Source organism: Phasianus colchicus, chromosome 3, assembly GCF_987193195.1.
Source record: "Phasianus colchicus chromosome 3, bPhaCol1.hap1.1, whole genome shotgun sequence".
Lineage (NCBI taxonomy): Eukaryota > Metazoa > Chordata > Aves > Galliformes > Phasianidae > Phasianus > Phasianus colchicus.
The window spans coordinates 60,285,644-60,306,630 of NC_143438.1; the positions used below are offsets into that span (position 1 = coordinate 60,285,644).

Genomic DNA, 20,987 nt, shown 5'->3' on the forward strand with positions numbered 1-20,987 from the left:
GTTCTTGTCTTGGCATAGTCAAACATCAGTGTTGCTTTAGAGAGGAACTACATAAAGTGCTTTGCAACAAGAGCTTGTTCAAGCTTGGTGAAGGTGGATGCACATAACATCAGCAAGACAATTAAGAGGAAAATATACAAACCAATCTATCTGTGCTCAATACGTGCCTTTATCATGCTAACCAGAAGTGAGAAGGCCTGTTACTGTGCTTGTTTCCAATTGCTGAGATAAAGGTGCCATTTTCTGGTGTTGTTCTTATTTTTAGTGTCCTTCTTTCTCTTCTTTTAATCTTTGTTTCTGGTCAGTTGCCACATAGCGGTTCCCAGAGCAAGCCTCTGCTCCAGGGATAGATTGGCTTGTTCCCTGTTACATTATCCCCCTCTGTTAGCAGATGCTTCAGCTTCATCATACTCCTTTCCGAATTTTTCCCAACACCAACTCAAGCTCCTTAATAAACAGGAAAAAGAGCAACATGCTGCCACTTCTGCATACCAGAGTAGTGTTCACTACAAAGTTACTGCGGTGGCCCTGAGTGTCTGATATTTCCACTCCTTCTGTTCTTTTCTAGCATTTTGTAAAGGCTTGATTATGAGTGCTCACAGACCTAGTGATTTTCGTCTCAGCACACTGTCAGGTTAAATCACTGGCAATGTCCTCTCACCAGGTGTTTGCAGTTCAAGGACTGCCTTTGGATAAGGCATTGCATGATTCAAATAAAAAATTTGCATGCAAGTGTTTGGTACTGCAGTGACAAGGTGCTATTGCTGCCTGCATTTAGTGACCTTTTTTATAAATGTGAAGGACATGCTTTCAGAGATACAACTGTAAAATATCACAAACTCTCCTAAAATTATTGTTCTGAAAACTCACAGAACTACAGAATCACAGAATTGCAGGGAATGGAAGGGACCTCAAGAAATCATCTAGTCCAACCCCCCTAAGCAGGTACCCTACAATAGATCTCATAGGTAGGTATCCAGATAGGTTTGGAATATTTCCGTAGAAGGAGACTCCATGGACTCCTGGACAACCTGTTCCTTTACCTAAAGAATCATCACCTTTACCTAAAAAAGTTCTTCCGTATGTTAGTACAGAATTTCCTCTGTATAAGCTTTAAGCCATTACTCTTTGTCCCATCACCACACACCACCAAGAAGAGCCTGGCCTCATCCATTTCTTTCATCTCCCTTTAGACATTTACAAACATTTAACAGATTCCCTCTCAATCTTCTTTTTCCTAGGCTGAACAGACCCAGGTTACTCAGTTTTTTCTCATACAGAAGATACACCAGGCACTCCACTGGACATCTTCTAGGAGATCCCCATCTTTTTTGAACTGGGGAGCCTACAACTAGACACAGTAGTCCAAATGTGGCCTCACCAGGGCAGAGTAGAGGGGGACGATCACTTCCTTGACCTGCTGGCCATGCTTTTTTTAATGCACCTCAGGATACCACTGGCCTTATGGCCTCAAGGGTACACTGCTAGCTCATGGCCAACCTGTTGTCCACCAGGACACCGAAGTCCTTCTCTGCAGAGATCATCTCCAGCAGGTCATCTCCTAACCTGTACTGATACATGCAGTTGTTCATCTCCAAGTGCAAGACTCTACACTTGTTATTGTTAAACCTTGTTAGGGTCCTCTCTGACCAACTCTTCAATCTGCCAGATCTTGTTGAATGGTAGCACAGCCTTCCAGTGTATCGGCCACTCCTTCCAGCTTTGTATCATCAGCAAACTTGCAGAGGGTGGACTCTATCCCTTCATCCAGGTCACTGATAAAGATATTGAACAAGACTGAACTCAGCACCAGTCCCTGGGGAACACCACTAGTCACAGCCTGCTCCTGTGCCTTTATGATTTCCTTCTTGAGGAATGTCCATCTTTCTTGGACCCCTTTATCCAAGGGGATCTCCCAAGGGACTCTCCCAACCAATGTCCTAAACAGCCCAAAGTCTGCACTCTAGAAGTCCAAAATAGCAGTTTTGGTGACCCTCCTCCTGACTTTACTAAGAATAGAGAACTCAGTCTTTTTGTGATTGCTGTCCCCAGGACAGTTTCTGTCAGCTGCATTTCCCACCAGTCCTTCCCTATTCATAAAAAGCAAGTCCATCTGGGTACCAACCTCTTATCAGTTGTGTGAGGAAGTTAACTCCCACATACTCTAGGAAGCCCCTAGATTTTTTCCTCTCTGTTGCATTGTATTTCTAGCTAACTTCCAGTAAGTTGAAGACCCCATGAGAATGAGAGAATAGGAATTGTGATATTTTATTGCCTTCAAGGATAGCAATTCTACCTCCCTGCACAACCTGTAGGAATATATAACTACCTTCATGGTAGAGAAATCATCCTTATATCTAAGGGCTTTCACACATTCCAGCCTGTGTCAGCTCCCTCCTGTGATATCACTGCACCTTCAAATAGAGTCTGTCTAACACTTCTATATGTTCTTCCATACAGCTTTTGTAGACCCCCAAAAAGCTTTTCCACCCAATCTTTTCCATCTTAACACAGAACAAACCCAATTCTCAGTTTTTCCTTGTGCATACATGTTCCAGACACGTGATCACCTTGATAGTCTTCACTTGACTCAGGCCAGTGTGTCATCTCTGTCTGCATCTTAACATTAAGTGTGTAAAATTACTAAAAGCAGAAAGATAGTTTCCTTTGCTTCCCTTTTAAAGTCTCTAAAGGCATTGGAAGAAGCTGTGTCTGATCTATTACAGCAAAGCCCTGTAGATTTTTTGCCTCTGTTAAATGGCATCTTGTTGACTGAAAGAGTGGGAACAAACATGTGAAATCAGAGAACAAAATGGCTTTTAATTAAAAAATGTGAAGCACAGTCTAAGCATTGCAGACAAAACACAGTTCAGGCTAACATTTTTATTCTGAAGTAGAAAAAGGTAGGAAGAGGTAGCCTAATTATTGCCTTCGGTATTTTTTCACAATTTCACATACTAACAGTGGTGCTGTAACTACTGCTTGGGGACTTTAAATTGATCCTATAATGGGATCTGATTGGAGGCAGCACCTTAAAGATCATTAAAGAGTTCTGCCATTTGTTAAAGAATTAAAAACAATCTTATTACTGAGAACAGAATGCATTTTAACTCTGTAACTAGTACGTAATTCTACTGAAAAGCGTATTAATTAGTGCCTAATGGGATTTTTAGTTTTGTTTTGTGACAGATAGATACTGCAGTAATCAGACCTTGACTGAGCAATTGAGTAAGCAAAAATTATTACTACGTGTGTACTGATCACCTACTGGCCACAAAGAAAAAAATAAAAGAATAAGAAAGAATAATTCATTTACCTTTTTTAGCAATTTTTCTAGTTCTGATTTTTGAGCGCTTATGGGAAAGCAATAGTTCTCTCCAGTTCCTGGGAATAATATAGGTGTTGAAAAACTGTTTTCAGTAGTGTAGCTCAGATCATTTAAATGGAATAACTACAACAAGGATTTTTCCTCTTTGTTTTTAAAAGGGGAATTCTTCGGGGATTTGCTTTTTCTCTCCTCTTCCTTTGATTAGTAAATCAGCAAAAGGCTATGCTTCAAATGGAGATGCAGTAGGTACTTGCTCTGTAAGTACTACTTTATATTTCATTTTCCTGAGGGCAAACAGCATTTGCTGAAACACATAGGAAACCGTGTTGCGTAAGCAAGGTGGGCTGCCTCTCCCACAGTTATAAAGCCCTATGTAAACAGGAACAAAGACAATGCAGAAAAGTTACATACCATTTTCGTAAGTTCTAACTGAACTTGTATAAATATAGGTATCATTATATTTTCCATTCTCCTTGGCATCACTCTGTGGTATTTTTTTTTCCTGATGTACCCTACATTGTTGCTTCTCTTTTGCTGAAAAGGTGAATTGTCAGTAGTTTCCTTAGTTGCAGTTGCGCTCTTGAGAAATATGGGAAAATCCCTCATTGCATAGATGGTCATTACGTAATAGATGATAATGTGGAGGAGCTGGGGGAGGGGGTGACCTACATCAACTGGTGGCATAATCCCTAAGGGAAAACAGACTTTAGTTGAACAATCAGAAAACTGGCTTGCTTTATGGTGTTTACACTGCTGCTTGCTAATGGATCACCATAAAGGAAGCAAAAGGACTCTTACACTATTGAGTATGCTATCATGGGAGTCTTCTGAGTGTGCCTTTTTTATTTGCTTCAGTCAGGTTAATGAGCTCACCAGCCCACTTGATGTCGAGGACTTTGTAACAAAGCAATCTCTCATTAAATGCTGCCTGGCACCGCTCTCTTGAAGCAAAGGGACATTCAGATTATTGAATGCCTTTGTATTCCTCATTCCTACCAGGCTATGGCGTCCAGCAGTGGCATCAGTCCCGCACACTTCCTGGCAGGCATCCAGTCATGCGCCTGCCCTCTTCAAACTGCATGGGCATTTGCCAATCTAAGCAGCACTAGTAGGCAAACAAGCATGGCACACGACTGCCTTGGCTGGCAGCCAGATGTGCAGCTGAACCATCTCCCTTCCCGCTACTATACGGAGCAGCACATTCCTTTCCCATTCTCTCCCATTCAGTTGATTTACATGTGGAAGTTTTGTTGCAATACAAAGGAATGTGCATTTATCTGCATTCTCTTTCTGCTTTAACACCTTTTTTTTAGTCTCGGCAGTGCAGGTCATGAATTCATCTGTGGCTTTATTTAAATACCTCCTGGCTGACAGTTTCTTCAATGAAATGACCCCAGAGTGTTATCAGCTCGCTAGCAGGTGTGTGTCTTTATTCAGAATCTTGCAGGCAACAGTGCATCCTGGGTAAAGAGCAATCTAGGCATGATCCAGCTCTTCCCTACATTACTCATGAGATTTAATGGTTCACTGTCATGAAAGAGCTTACAAAGTTGGTTTTTTTGTTGTTTTTTTTTTTTTTTTTGGTTGGCTTTCCACTGGGCTATGTGCCCTGAGATATTTTGACACAAACAGACAAAATGATAAAGAAGGATTTTTTATGAAAGGCTTCATCTCATTCAAAAAATACATATATCCAGCCTAAGACAGGCAATTGTTTTTATTTTTAAGATACTAAAGAAATATTCATTATTAATGTGGCTGCTCAGTTTTGCTAGCAAACAGCCCTGTGAAACATCACATTTGCTGATGCCCCTGTGTGTGTCTGAGCACAGACATGCACTTTCTGTTCCTATCCAGTAGGTCTCCAGCACTGAAAAAATCCTGGAAGTCTGGTTACTAGAGCGGTAAGGGAAAACTGCATCGACTAGAGATAAATATCTGAAATAATTAAGTCAAGGAGAAGGTTAGTAGCAACAGAAGAAACTTCCTTGTCCTTTCAAATGCTGTCATTTAATTTTTTAGAGCACGCTTTTCCTTACAGGGCTATTGCTTCTTCTGTCTTGTCCTGGTGGTGCCCAGAATTGTTTTCAGATTTCTTACACCCTTCAGGGTTCAGAGTAGTCAGGGGACAGTTCTCTAGGGAACTCCTCTCTCCCACAACCAAATACCAGGTTTGATCACACCAGTGCACACTCAGCCAAGATTTACCCCTAGTAGAAGTAATTTTTAACTCCTTCCAGCAGCGGACTGAGAAGACATGATGTTTGTGAGCTCAGAAACAAATGATAGGACTCCTCTTCCATTTCTTGGGAAAGGATTCAGAAAAAGTAATGTTTCTCATTTGCCCATTGACAAAGAGACATAAAAAGACAATAAAAATGACAGGAAAAGGTTTCACTCGGAGCTGATCTGAACAGATCTTTGCTGGGATAGAATCCATTTTGTTCCTGCTTCCACTGAAATTAGCAAGCAAGCACTTGTTGACTTAGTGAACAGGCCTGTGATTCACAAATTTGGCTAATCCACTCATATTTTCAATACGAGATTTTGAAAAGGTCACAGAATGCAGAGTCAAGACCGCTGTCCCCAGAAGGGGTTCAGTGTAAGATCAGGCAAAGATAATAAAAACAGTTGTGTAGCTTTTCAGTATTCCGTGCATGCCGGTTGTGTTGACTAATAAGGCAAGATGATGCTGAACTTAGGAATATGGGAAGGTCTTATCTACTTTCAACCCTCTTTATTCTGCCTTTACAAAACTGGTGATTTTTAATAGGAAAGCACTGGCTTAACTCAGTACCAAAAATCCCAATTATGTGTGCTTTATTTTACCATGGAAGGTACGTGTTTAAAAACACGTGTTCTGCAGAGAGCAAACATAATTTCAAATCCCATATACCAATAATTTTACACACATTTTGCAATTCCTTCCCACTTTACATGCTAAGGGAAAGACGCATTTTTGAGGCCAGCTTGAGCTGTCACCATTCCCTGCACTAGACCCTGGCATGGCATAGGCCATGGTGTCTCACCTTGCAATACCCCCTGCACTGCAATCAGTACCGTATCACACATAGAAAACCTGCTGGTCTCTTCTCCCCTGCCTTCAAGGAACAGCATGGTTTCTATTCCTAGCTCCATTAACTTCTTGAAAAAACAAGTACTTTCATCTTCCTTGTTGCCAGGCAGTTTCAGCTCCCTATTGAAATCAGTGAGGATGGGGACAGGCCCGTTTCAGCTTGACCTCTCATGATGCTGAGCCCAGCATCCTATGCCTAGAAAGGAAGTGCTCAGGGGTTCTCAGGCACTACTCAAGATTGTTCCCTTCCCTGACACCAGCTCCTTTTGCTCTGTGAATGCAACTCAGGGACATCAAGGCCTTTGACAGCAAAGGAACAGTAAGCAACATGATTTTACTACAGTGGTCAGCTATGGATGGTGTCTGCAGAGCACACAGTTTTTACCATCTGGACCTGATGGCATTTTCTGTGTTTGCAAGTTTGGCTTTTTTTCCCATTTACTTTTCAAAAAGAATTGCCCTGGCTTCCAAAATACAATAAAACTTGCAGATGCACATTTTATCCTCATGGTTCCAAGACTTTGTTCTGTTATTTGCAGATTTGTAATGCTTCTATTTCCACAAAGAAATACTATCAAGCAAGAGGTTATTTACAGAGCAGACAGATTATGTTTTTATTTCATCAGCTATCTTGGAGGATTAATTAAGAAATAGAGTGGGGAAATTGGAATCAAGGAAAAATAGGAAGCACGCTTATTAGCAGACCTTTTGTTTGCTTTTCTAATTGCTTCCTTCAAACACTTTGTCTCCACTATTGCAGCCAACAGGAGCCTTCATGTAGCTGTGACTGAGGTGAATGGCGTTTAATTTGGTGAACACCAGTGGGCACGTGGGGCTTCCTGCAGCTCAGGGTGATGCTGAGCTCAGCAAACATCTCACTGCTGCACAATGCCAGGATGCACACTGTGCCCAGCAGTTCCGACCCGTTCTCCTCCCTTCATCCATTAGGATGGAGTTAGAGAAGCAATGGGTGACGAATTGAACACCCATCCCAGGACAAACGCAGCTATGTATGACATTCACAGCACGTGGTTATTTAGGGTCAAGCTCTGAATACTAGGAGAAAAAATTTGCAGCGCAGTATTAGTAGAGCTAAAGGGAAAAAAAAAAAAAAAAAAAAAAAAAAAAAGCAGCCTGTCTCGTCTGCTGACGAACGGAAGATTGGCTGGTTAAATTCTCCAAAAGCAGCCTTCAATTTTTTATCTCGCTATTTATAGAAAACTGCAGAAACAGCTGAGCCGCGCGCAGTGATGTCACGCTGCGGGTAGGACGGCTCGCACCGTGGCACAGCCCGCTGCAGGCTGCCGGGGCGGCACACGCCGGCATTTCTCAGCTCCGCTGATCGATCCGGCATTGATGGCGCTCGCTGACCTTCAGCCCCTCTGGAATGGCAATGGGCCGCCGCCGCGCGTTGGCTACCAATTTTACAATCGATCAAAAGTCATCTTTGTCAATAAAGCTCCGGGTTGCAAGCGACGGCAAGCAATTTCTGAAAGGTCAGGGCCGGGCTTTTATTTGCACCCGTGCTTTGAGGCGGCAGCGCAGTCCCTTCCAACCACTAAAAGTAGTAAGAAAATTTAAGATTTTTTTTTTCCCCCCTTCCATGTATTTTTAGTAAGCCTTTGGGCATTTTCACTGTCCCTAAAAGAATACGGTTGCATGGCAACGTCCCCGGTTGCCATGGAGACTCCATGTGTAAGCAGCTGCTGCAATCAGCATTAACTCCGGGCTCGCAGGTTTGTCATTCCAATGCATGGGGAGGGGAGACAAATAGGACAGCGCATTGCCGTAAAAGGGAAGTCACCTAGATAATGTCACTCACAAACATATGTTCCACAATTATTCTTTCCACTGTTTTATTGCCGCAATTATAGCTAAACTAAGATTACAAAATTATATGGTTTTAATTTGCCTCCATCGACTATGTTTCACTTCCATTAAAATGAAGCCTAAACACATTTAAGGAGCAAACTGTTGGCTTTGAAGGAGATGGAGGACTGTGTTTTACCGATGGGTATTTCGAGAAGTAGGTAGAAAGAATACCTCCAGGAATCTCAACACCTAGCCAACATACAGCCCTGTGCCTGGAGTTTCATCTGCCTTTCTTTTCTGTTCTGCCTTGAGCACAGCCAGGGCCATCATCTTCCTCTTCCTCCCTGTCCTCAAACACAAGAAATTTGGGAATTTTTCATTCTGCCACCCGGAGGCTTGGCTCAGCCCACTGTTCTGTGGCTTCCTCTCGCGCATCTGTGTTCTGGCTGTTGGAGGACCCCTGCAATAAACAGGCGCAATGGGGTTGACTTCCAAATGAAGTAACGCAGCATTAACCCTGAATTTCCTTACATCTGCAGTCTTCAGACAATCCTTTAGTGCTACTCTTATGTATTTTATTATCTTTGTCTTAGAAGAAGTTTCATTTCACTCTGTTGCTGCCTGGCTGCTCCTGATCATATTAAAAACAAAAAGTAAGACATGTCAGGAAGTAGATAGCAGGTGATGAAATGCTCCTCGACAGCTATTTTGCAAAATCCTACATTTACTGGTGGTAAGGGGCTTCCGTTTGCATTTTGTAATGTATAGGTGGAAGCATTTAATCAATGTTAAATGCATACATTTGCACAGCTGTGCTGATTCAGTTGCATAAGTGAAAATCTATTTGCAATTTAAAATATTAGGCCAGAGATTCATGCTGACTCCCTCAGAAACAATTCCACATTATGTGAAAAAGCAATGTAAACAGGTATATAAACATAAACTTGTCGTTCAGATCCATTTGATTTATTTACAAACCCTTTCAAAGAAACAGTTTTTGACCCTGTTAAATCCTTCCATGATATAAGGGCATTTATTACTGCGGATTTGCATAATTAAAATATACATGCCCAGTCACCAACGTTTATACCCCACAGTTACTCAAACACAGCTCTCTTAGATATCATTTTAATTAAAAGATAAACATAGCGTGGTGGCTGTTTCCGAGGGAATGTATTATCGATACCAAACCACCTCTGAAAAGCTGTTTGCATTTTTCACTCCTGCAGAAATGGCTGAACAAGTATCTGGGATGATTTGCAGTGTGAAAACGCTCCTAAGAAGAAATCTGGTGTGCCGCCATTTAGATAGAGGCTTCTTTCTATGGTCAAGTTACAGTCTATCAACCCCTGAAAATAGGGGTTTATAATGAAAATACTGTTGGACCCTTACTGTAGAAATGCTAGCAGGTGCTGTTATAATATACAAATCCGGATAGTATACAGTGACCTATTTTCAAAACCAGGCCAGGCAAAATGACATCGAGAAATTGAATTCCTTGCCCTTCCTTTAATAGTGTCTTGTCATGCAATCTTCAAATCAGGACGGGTGATCATCACAAAACAATCCCTAACCTGAGGGACAACGGGAATGCTCTCGGTGCTGATACCTCGGGCCCATCACATTGCTTACAGTAATTGGCTGATTGCAGAGTTCAGGCTGAAAACATTCAAATAAAAAATATACTTGGACAAGGAGGGCTTTTTTTTATTTTCATTTTTTTTCGCCTTTCTACAGCTAATGGACAAAATAACCATTAAAACTATATTCTGCCCTATTTTGTTGTGTCATCAGAAAGAGACGGCAACTGGAACAACAAACTGCTCTTCTAAAAATATACCAGTAGTTATGCAGGGATATTTAAAATAGATTAGCATATGGATTAACTCTGATTCCAAAGTGAGTTTAACTCTTTGAGGGCAAGAGTCCTGTCTTCAAATAGTGCAGCAGTGCAAAAGGCAAACTTAGTGTGTCTGAGTGTCCAAAAAGACACTCTGGCAGAGCAAGCCTGACCACGGCTGTTTCCATGCCCTGATGGGGACTTGATGATGTCTCAGCAAACACAGGTAGATCGAGTAATATATGTATTCTCCTACCATAATTGTAGGGTACTTTTTAACAAGGCACATTTCAGAAGACCTTACTCAGGTGAGACATTTAATTTACTTCTGGAAGGATATTCAGAAGCTATACAAGAAAGCCCTGGAAATGACAGCAAGGGAACTATATGACAGCAGCTACATATAGCTGTACAGAGCCTAGCAGTTAGAAACAAGCAAAATATATGCAAGGGGATGTAAGAATACTCATAACCAAAGGAGCTACGCAATGTAACAGAAAACAAGTTCTGCTAAACTAATCATATTTTTCAAGTAGCAAACAACAACTATTGACCTACTGAAGGAGGCTGATTTTTATCAGAATAATCAGATTCTTCAAATTAAATTACTTTTACAGTACGCATTTGAGATTTGCACTTTACTGCATGTCATTTTCAAAATCTTGATACGTTGTTGAATTTGCTGAGAATTCAGTATTTAAGTAAGGTGAGAAATTATGTGAAATGAATGGCATATCTCACAAGACTTTCCAAGCTTAATGTATATGCTTCAAAATATTTTTCTCCCAACCTCACTTTTTGCCAATTAGAAGATGGTTATTTTTAATTTAAATAATAATAATAAAGCATTTTTCAAAATTTTCTTTTTAATGCACACAGCCATTTCCACTGCACTGATCAACACATTTGCACCACGGTGGCCATATTTTTAATCACCAATAGCTGAAACCAAGCTTTTGGTATTTGCTTTTCTTTGTTGGTTTGTACATACAGTTTTCCCTAATTTATCAACTTAATTTCTTGAAAGCGTAGGGCTCTTATATCTCATTTTATGGGATACCTCTGTAATTTACTGGATCTAGTATGTAAGGTGCTTCAGTGCTTTGATCGAAATGCTCATATTAAAACTTCTGCAGTGGTAATTAAGATTTGGGGCTTTTAATCAAAATACCCTGTCATATATAGACCTCAATCATTTATTCACCTATTTTCAAACTAAGTCTTTGAAATAAAAATTTAACACATAGCTATATGGAAAATACACAGGGAAAAAAAAAATCACAGTGGCAAACAGCTCAGACTGGAGCAGCATGAGGAAAGCCTTTCTGAATTCTTCCTCAGCTCCAGTAGGAGGAGGCCCTGGGAAGATCCTCACTGGGAAGAGTGTTCCCTCCTGGTAGGTGCAAGGGAATATGTATCAGAGCAAAGGGAAGAAAAGCTGGGGTCATTCCCCATGTGCACCTTCTTTCTGCCTAAAAAAATAGAAGAGTCCATTTCTAGGCAAAATGCCCCTACAAGAAGCAACGAGTATGCAAGCAGAGGACTGTATGAAACTATCCACCACCAGCTCCTACTGATATGTAGCCCTCCAGAGAGCCAAAAAAGGAGAACGTGACAAGGCTGAGCTACTGGGCAGTTGCCTGCCTTTGCAAACATGGGGATAAAATTGGCATTAAAACATACCAAGCATCTTCTAGAGCAAGTGTGTGCTTGAAATGAAAAGGACATAAAAATCACCAGGAAGAGTAGTGTTTCTAAAGCCTGATAAAGCAATATTTGGGTACTGCTGACCTGTACAGAGGCATGAGAAGAAAAGGTATCTTACAAGTAGGGCACCCAGCAGCACTGAGCCTGGCTCTGAGGGTACTCTGTGAACTGAGGTTACCTCTCAAGCTTCTTAAAACAGGGAGTGAATTGCCTGAAGTGTTAGCAGGTAGATACATCAAGATGCTAACATGGGGAAAAAAAAAAAAGAAAGAAAGAAAGAAAAAAAGAAAAATAAATAAATAAAATGGAAAAGAAAATTAAAGAAGGCATTTCTAGAAAAGAAATTTAACAGTTATCATTTGCTCCCTAGACTTCAATTTAAATGTATTTTATACTCTAGCATGTATACTTTAAAAAAGGTTTCTGTTCTCTAATGAAGCTTTTGGTCCATTTGGAAGGGAGAAAGCTCATAGATGTTATAGATTTCATTCTAAGTGAGTTAATAAAATCTCCTTTCTCCAATATCATTTTGGCATAATCAGACAACCTTGTATTGTTATTATCAGATGAACCTGCTCCAATGCAAGGCTTTTATTACCTGTACATAAGGTTTCCGGGAAAATATTTTGAGAGAGACAATGATTGTTTAAATAAATGTGAAACATAAAGCATCTGAATGTTGCTTCATGTAAAAATCATTGGTATAAAAAAAATTAATTATATATATATATTTTTTCCACATTCAGAGCAAAAATAGGTTTTATACTCTGACATTCTGCAGGCAGAACTCATAGTTTCTGCTTTTAAAAACAAATGAAAACCACAGGAGTCTGTTCCCCAGTTATAAACCTTTGAAGCTCTTTGCTCTGTGCACACACATATCAGTATGTGTGTATGCAGACACGCACATGTGCACACACACACACATACACACACACTGGAAAAATGCTTTTGTCTCGAGGGCCATTTCTCCTCTTCAGAGATCATAAGATGCTTACTTAGCTAATCAGAGGAGAAAACAGCCATAATATTTGAAACAACCCCTTTCCGTGTAAATGTACGTGGTAGCAACTGAATGCCATTAGGGGAAAAAATAAAATATGTATTTTATAGTTCAACTAATAAATTGATAAAAACATGGCACTTTTTTCTTTACTATTTTTAATAATTTTCTCTGCTTCTCCACAGAAAATAAGGGTGTGCATCTGGCACTGAAACTCACCAAATCCTATGCTGTACTTACCATGGCTGTTAGCAGATTAAATCATAAATATACAAGGTGATTAAAAACTAACATGTAGTATATTTTATTCTTTTTCCTTTCTCTGTAGTCTTCCTCTTTTTTTTTTTTAATTGTTTGTCCATTTCTTTCTCATTTTTGAAAGCAGTTATAATATTGCCTTCTATGCTTTTATTGTATTTTTAGAGTCTACTCTCCATTATCAAAGATGCCACCAAGGGAAGACACTTTACAGGGATTATTAGATTTAGAGTGTAGTCCAACATTGTTCTGAGTTAATAAAACAACAGGACAACCACAGCAGCAATACTTAGGCTTCACGTGAGAACGGTTTTTAGTCTGTGCCCTAAGCAACACCAGTCATTCATTCATTTAGTAATAAAGATTACATTTCAACATCACCGCGTACTAAACAAAAGAAATATTAAGAAAGGTTATGAAGCTCTTGTGAGGGCAGGAACAAATCAGAGTTCTAGTTCAAGCTTATTTTTCAGTGCTACCCTTTTTAAATGCTTACACGTGTTATCAAAGCACCTTTATAAATTGCTGTACAAATATCTGAAGCGAACACCAATCTGCTAGAGACAAATATCGCACGCGTTTCTACAAACGGGCAAGTGAAAGATGTAGATGCTGAGAAAAGTCAACCCCACAAAATTTTTTCAGGTACAGAATGTCCCTCACAAAACCTATCCAAAACACACTATTTCGTGCCCATTTCACAAGCAACTAGGCTAAGGCTGTGTTGTGGGGTGAACCAGCACACAGGGTCTGGAAGCAGACAGACATTCCCCCCACCTCACTCCAGTAGCTGCTCATTCCACATGAAGGCTGGAAAATGGGTATCTATCAGCAGTAAACCTACAGCTGTACCAAGATGCCCTGGCCTTTGCAATAATTTGTGTTTGGGTTACTCTCATTGTTGCTCTCTGGAATGTCACAAATGAAATTTTGGCTAGCCCAATTGACCACAGGAGCCACCCTCATTCCCATAGAGTTTCCCTGGGAGGCAGCGTAGGCACATGAAGTCAGGGGTGATACTGACCCAAATGCATCTCTATTTTTTGTATGTTTTCGCAAGAGAAGCTTAATCAGATTGAAAGCTGCTTTTGTAGGCTTTCAGAGGAAATGCCTTTTAACAAAAAGGGGAGGGGGATACTCACTGAGCGATGCAAGAACAGAAACCGGAGCTTTGAAAGACCCACCAGGAGAGAGAATTCAGCCCACTTACATTAGATCAGCTGTTATTTTTCACTCTTCCCCCTCCCCCCAAGTGCTGGGTACCCAAAAAGAAAATTATATGAATCCATTTTCAGTGCTGATTCCTTTTAATCCCACAGATCAAAACCATCCTACAGGTTCCAAATGCTTTTTCATTCTAAAGGTAAAACATCTCACAGGAAGATGTAAAGGGTAAATCTTTCCAATCACACATTTTAAACTCCATCACTTGCAAAATATAATGAACTTTTAAAAAAATCATAAAAGGCCTAAATCCTGAAGACAATGGGGGGTTTGCCATTAATACCTAAAGCAGCAGGATTGTGCACAGAGCAATCAATCGCCCAACAAGGCCCTAGAAACCCAATAGAGGAAGGATGCTACAGGAACATATAATATTTCACATATAATAAATGGTCTTTTGAGATTACAGTTCATATAGTGTACAACAGAGAGCAAGGCCATAGTGCTGAAGTAGGGATTATACATGTCTATCTGTCTGTCTGTGGGGTGGAATTTTAAGCAATCATTTTCATATAACCTGTCAATAATCATCATGCTTCGGCAGTTTCACAGTTTGCTTCAATTTAAATTCTTATTCTTTAAAAGCATAGTAAAGATTATTCTACTTTCAACTGGGCGGAGGGTGGGGGAGAAGGAGGCAACGATGTGTCTTTGATAGACTAATCAGACTGACTCCTAACAATACCTGTCTTGTGAAAGCTAAGGAATTACAATAAAATATTTTAAGTACATCTTTGCTGTCAAATACCATCTTCTTTTAGTATTTATTTTGCTAGCGGTGCTATTTACAGCAATTTCAATAAAATAAAATTAGACCAGTTTCATTGCTGCATGTTAATCAAGTTTTAGCCTCAAAATAATGCATGAAACATGTTGTTACTTAATAAGCAGAAAAACTTCCAAATGGCAAAATCTCTACGGCGCATTCCCTTTCTCTTCTAAATTAAGTATACAATTATAATCTTTTTATAATTACAATAGTCAAAGGACTGTGTGTTCAGGCAAATCATATTGCAAGTGATGACTGCAAGAAAAAGAGCTGATTTTGGTCAGGTTCTTTCCACCACCTTCACAAATTTTTTTTGGTCAGATTCTTCCTTCTCTCTCTGTCCTTTCTTTTCCCCCCAACATAAACAAACTTTCTACTTCTCTTCTGTCAGTCTTTCTACCATTAAACCAAAAATGGGCTCAGATTGCTCTCTCAACCTGTCCTCTGGGTGGATACGCACAAGGTGCTGTCACAGTATGTTCATCAAAAAATTAGGGAGAATGTTCCCACTTTTTGTACAGCTCTCAGCAAAAATCTTGGGCCCTTAATCACAACCTGTATCCCCTTTTCATTTTTAACCAAGTGGCCCACTCATATTTCAGTTCAGTTCAAGAAATAAAATGATTGTTCTCAATCACAACAAACTATAATCTTTAATGCTCAGCTTTGATTTTATTCTCATAAAATACCTTATCACTGGACTGCAGCTGCTTTCCCAAATCCAGAGAAAATACCAATTATTAATTATAGTATCATACATCACCCATACATATGATCATTTATATATATATATATATATGTATATATATCAGTCTGCCTAGATTACAGTAACATGCCAGCACTCTGAGCCTTCAGGAAGAGGGTGAAAGTGTATGGAAGGGGAAAAAAATGTATGGATCTTATTTGATTACAGTTCCAATTAGCATAGAAACTATGTTATGGTTGTTCTACTACCTTTATAAAATCAAGATCTTATGTTTCGGCTGCCTCTTTTACTTTGCCTTTTCTTGCGAAATAACAAATAACTTGAATGAGAACTGATTTTCAAATAACTTTTTCAAAAGAGGAAAGTTGTAGCTATGCTTTTCAGTATCCCACACATACATATTAGGTAGCTTTCTCCCCTGGAGTGCCAGAAAAAAAACATGCATTCCTTCTTGCTACAAATCTGTAAATCTGAAAAGAAGAGGCCACATGAATAGGAAAGCTCTTTATAGAATAAAAAGCATGGGGCATTATTAAGTAGGACTGTAAGCCCCATTCTATTCATAGTAATTAAAGGATCAGATCAGGTTAATGTGAGGACCTAGGTCAATAAAGTACTATAGGTTCACCCTTTTTAATCCTTCTCAATCCTATAGACTGGGTTTCTGACTGCTCTGTTTGACTTACAGAACTATTATAGGTGACAAAGATGTGCAGAGGATCGCTATAGAAAAGGTGAGATTTATATCAATCCTACCATACATTTTTGAACTTAAGTGTCAGGAGGTCCTTGGGGTGAGATACATGGCAAAATTTAGGACAGGCTTCTCCACTGTTACACGTTTTTCACTGCACTAGCTATTAAAATAGCTATGTAAAAAAAGTTCAGAGAATACTTTGGATCTGATAAGCAAATGCATGGTGTTTTAAATATTTTAAAACAATGCTGTTGCTTGTGCATCACCCAGCACAGCAGAAGAACCAGTGCAAGCTTGTTGGGTGAAGGAGTTTGAAAACTCTGGGGTGCACCCAGCTGAGCTGCATGAAAGCAGAGATGGAGCTACGAGGACTGCCCTCTCCAGGAGTAGCTGCTGAAGAAATCATCAGGCCTACTGCAGGCATACATCTGGTTGGAGTATATGCTTTGAAGTAGCCTGGAGGATTTCTAGCTCCACATGAGTATGCGTCAATCATGCAGACCCTGCAAAGGATTTGCTCCATAAAGCACCGTGTGAACTTTGTGATGTTCTCAAGGTTAGGCTGATGGCTCTATGTGTAGGCCCAATCTTGAGTAACAGGAACATGCCAAACTTCTCCTATCCCCCTACAGTTCTCTTTGCAAAATCATAGTATCTTGTGTGTCCACAGCAAAATCTCTACTTGCTTCAGTAAAGGTAGAATTGCACCATCTCTTCCTGTCTTTCTGACCAACATTTTGATCCAAATTCCTGCCATTAATCAATGAGTAGTGTTGCTGGCAAAGCATAAATCTCATCACATTGTTTCTGTCCTCTGAAACTATAAAGAACTCCTTGCCCAAGGAACAACATCAGTAAGAAATTGTGTTTACAAGGCATGTGGACTAACAAAGAAGAAGTTACTAACGTTATGTGTCAAGTTATGGTTAATTAAAGAGTGAAAAGAAAGATTCCATTTACAAATCTGGACAATTGTATGATAAAAGGCTACTCTACCTACACTTATCTCATGGCATACACACAGATTTTTTTTCCTTCTACAAGATGATCAAACTGTTGCATTTTATAGAAAAAATACAACTCATTTGAGAGGATCTGACATCATTTTACATCCCAAAAGGCTTTGTGCATGTAGAGAAATTAATTAGAAGACATACAGTACTACTTTGATAGAAGGGCACTATAGTGAGGATTTAATGAACTCTCTACAAAGCTTACAGATCTTAACAAGAAAACCCACATTCATTAGGTCTTTTAAATCTCCCTTTAAAATATTCTAAATTGCAAGATGTGTATTTATATATTTACATACTGTATCCTACTTCCTATGTATTTTTTTATTACAAATATGCATAAAATTGCTAAAAACAAATTGAAATATTGTTTTTTCTATTAATTTTCATGAGATTCTGGAGTAATTTCTGTGTAACTATCGATGCCATCTTCATTAACTTTTAAAGGAACATCCTCATGAAAGTTAAAAGATTGGAAATTTAAATGTTTTACTGTATCGTCCAAAAAATAACAGGCAAATGGAAACCACAAAACTCTAAGAACTCAGTTTTACCAAAAGATGCTGTATTTTCTGCTCACATGTGATAAATCAGTGCAAGGGAAGGCTAGACCTTGGGAGGAAAATATTTGTCCTCTGCGTTTTCTCTTTTTCCTGTCCCTGTGAACAGTTCATTAAATCTTTTTTTAAGACAAACAAACAAACAAACAAAAAAAAACATAAAAAATCAACACTTAGATAAGGAAGAGACTAGTTGACTGATTCTTTTAAAGAATGAGGGAGAAAAGAGAGGAGGGAGAATCCATTATGAAAGCAGATGTCATCCAAAAAACAGAGAAAAATAAAACAAAAAATAAAAAGAGAAAGCACCAAAAATGTTAGTACGTGAACGGTGTGAACTCTGGTAAACGCCAGCATGCAATATGGCAAAAATGAATCAATCAGTTCAGCTTAGTTCAGCCTCTGCAACTGGCCATCTGGCGCAAAATCAACCAAATGTAGCCCTGCATATTCATCTTCATTTTCACAAATACTCAGGAGAATGTCATTCTAGGGCAAAATAAAATTAAATCACCATAATTTTTAAGACATCTTTTTCTCTCGTGCTCTCTGGAGATTAGCATGTTTATGTGAGAACACTCACTGTTATAGGGTTAGGAGGTAATTTCTAAGGGGGTACTCTCTTATATTTAAAATCACATTTCGCATGTTTGAGATGCTGAAACATGGATTTTGCTGTAAACACACTGAAGCAAATCTTGCACAGGAAATTACTGTGGATACATTGACAGATTTGTTCCCCAGAGAGGAATTTCACATTTACCTTCCAGAACTGTCACCAGAATGCACCTGTGTGACCTGCTGACAGTGTGGGATGTGCTAGTTTGACCTAAGGTGAGGTCTGGGCATTTAATCCTTAAAGCATATAACAAAAAAGAACTGAATATGCAAGGCCAGAACCAAATATCATCTGCGATTAAGACTATTGGTGATCCAGTAGATTCTTTATTTATACAAATCAAAGTGATGAACATGAGACAGAACAAGAATCAATAAGAATAAAAGGAAGAGAGAGAAATTGAGCAAGGGCAATGTACGGAGTAATTGGCACATTACACTTAGAAGCTACACTATGTGCAGTTCTTTATTCATGGAAGTCTAAACAACTGCCAATCCAGATAGATCACTGTGCACTTTATCTTTCAAGTGCTTGAATTAAAGTCTAATCGTACCCCATCATAAGTCTTATCCTTAAGTTTATTTATTTATTTGATTGGGTTAGATGTTCCCAGAGTTGGGTTAGTTGATTTGCCTCGGGTTGGTGTTCAGGGAGAAGTCTGATTTAGTTTTAAGTCTGTTTGTTTTGTTTTTGATATCTTACAGCTTTAAAGTTCATCACATTTTCAGAGGTTGAGCAAGCTTTACCTGAAGTTCGGACAACAAATCTTTTCATGATTTTTTAATGTATTTTTTTATGCCAATATTCTCTTTGCTAAGAATTATCACCAAAAAAAATAAAAATTTAAAAGAGGTACTTGAAGATTCTTCCATTGATCCTGCATGTTTGCTCTTGTCCTAAAGCTGCCCCACTTCATTTGATAAGGGATAAATAAATGCCTGGCTTCATTTGAATAAATGAGTTGAGCAAATGTTAAACAAGATGCATCAAAAGGCAGCAAGCACGTTACAACTGCAGGCTGCTGGGACACTCCAGCTGAGCATGGAAGCATGCTTCCACTCAGACAGGGTACATGAAATAACCAAGACCAGTTAATCTACTTCTATCTTAAGGATTTAATCTAAAGCCCGTCACCGTAGTATTGGGCAGAAATCCTTCCTCATCTATTTACTTAAGGTATATACAAAACTATTAACTCTAAAAATGCCTCCTGTAAAACATAAATACAACTGACACAATGCAATGTGTTTGTGCTAATGAATATTCATTTTGAATGGTTATGAATGTTTTTATTTTGTTCTGTAGTCTTCCATTTGTTTCTCTTAACTAGTAGAGATCAGAATTACATTTATTCTTTGATTTTGAAGCCATGATTATACTTAATCAACTGTAATATATTTCAGGCAGCATGTGATCATACTTTCATTGCATTTTCAGATCTGTCTGAACTTTCATGGCCACAAAATATGGATTGGTTGCCCAAAGTATACTGCACACACACACAAAAATTTAAACACACACACAGAAAAACCCGCACACCTTAAAAGACAAATTCTTGGCAAACATAACACTTAAGAATCCCTACCAGTCCTCATTTTTATTCAGATATCACTGTGCTCAAAAAAATTGCTGCTGTTCTACTTATGATTGTTTATTTTAGTATGTCACCAAAAAAGAAGTATTTACAAGAAATAAAGTAAGCTGTTACAAAATATTTTATATTTGTTCTTCCATTTTTTTTTTTCCACAGCATTTTGCTGTTTACATATTGGTATATTAGCAAGATGACAACTATGCTTTTATACTTAAAACAGCTTTTATAAAGCAGGACACGTACAATTCAGAATGCCTGAGTTTTCCATTGTCAACTGTATGACATTGACTCCATGTTTTATCTTCAGGCACAGAGAGGTTTGAAATAAATATTTTGCACTGTTCAAGGAAAAGCTGATGCATCACATTTTAACTTCATGGAGAGCCCTTACACCAACAATCTCAACTTATCTAACTGAATACAGCAGTGGCTTCGTCAGCTATAAACTACAGGACCAGACCTATGTGTGTCAGATTTGACTTTCTGCTAAAGATGACTACTTTTACTTGCTTTTACTCAGTCCTCCAAAAGAATAAGAAAAACAGCTTATCTTGTGATTATTAAAGTTCAGTGTTATTCATTAAACAATTGCATTTTGTTTTGATTTAGTAGCTTTTCACTTCTTAACAGAGAAATCCTAAGATCTAGAAGTGTGTGTTCTTCCTCCAGATTCATTTCAACATAGTCAAAATATCTGCTTGTGATTACATTTTTTCCACTTTTTTCTATTTCCTATAGCCAGTACAACCATCGATAGTGTACAGAATGCTACATATTGAAT

At 38.9% G+C, this 20,987-nt stretch overlaps 1 long non-coding RNA gene across 2 annotated transcripts; it reads left to right on the plus strand.

The window, feature by feature from the left end:
* Positions 1 to 8,085: 8,085 nt before the first annotated feature.
* Positions 8,086 to 20,727, plus strand: LOC149918614 (uncharacterized). Of its 2 annotated transcripts, none has more exons than XR_016465605.1 (4): positions 8,086 to 8,140; positions 12,952 to 13,042; positions 16,412 to 16,457; positions 20,514 to 20,727. It is a non-coding gene; the product is annotated as an uncharacterized LOC149918614 (long non-coding RNA). The 2 variants fall into 2 exon arrangements; XR_016465604.1 differs by lacking the exon at positions 20,514 to 20,727 and adding an exon at positions 19,317 to 19,371.
* The last annotated feature ends 260 nt before the right edge of the window (positions 20,728 to 20,987 follow it).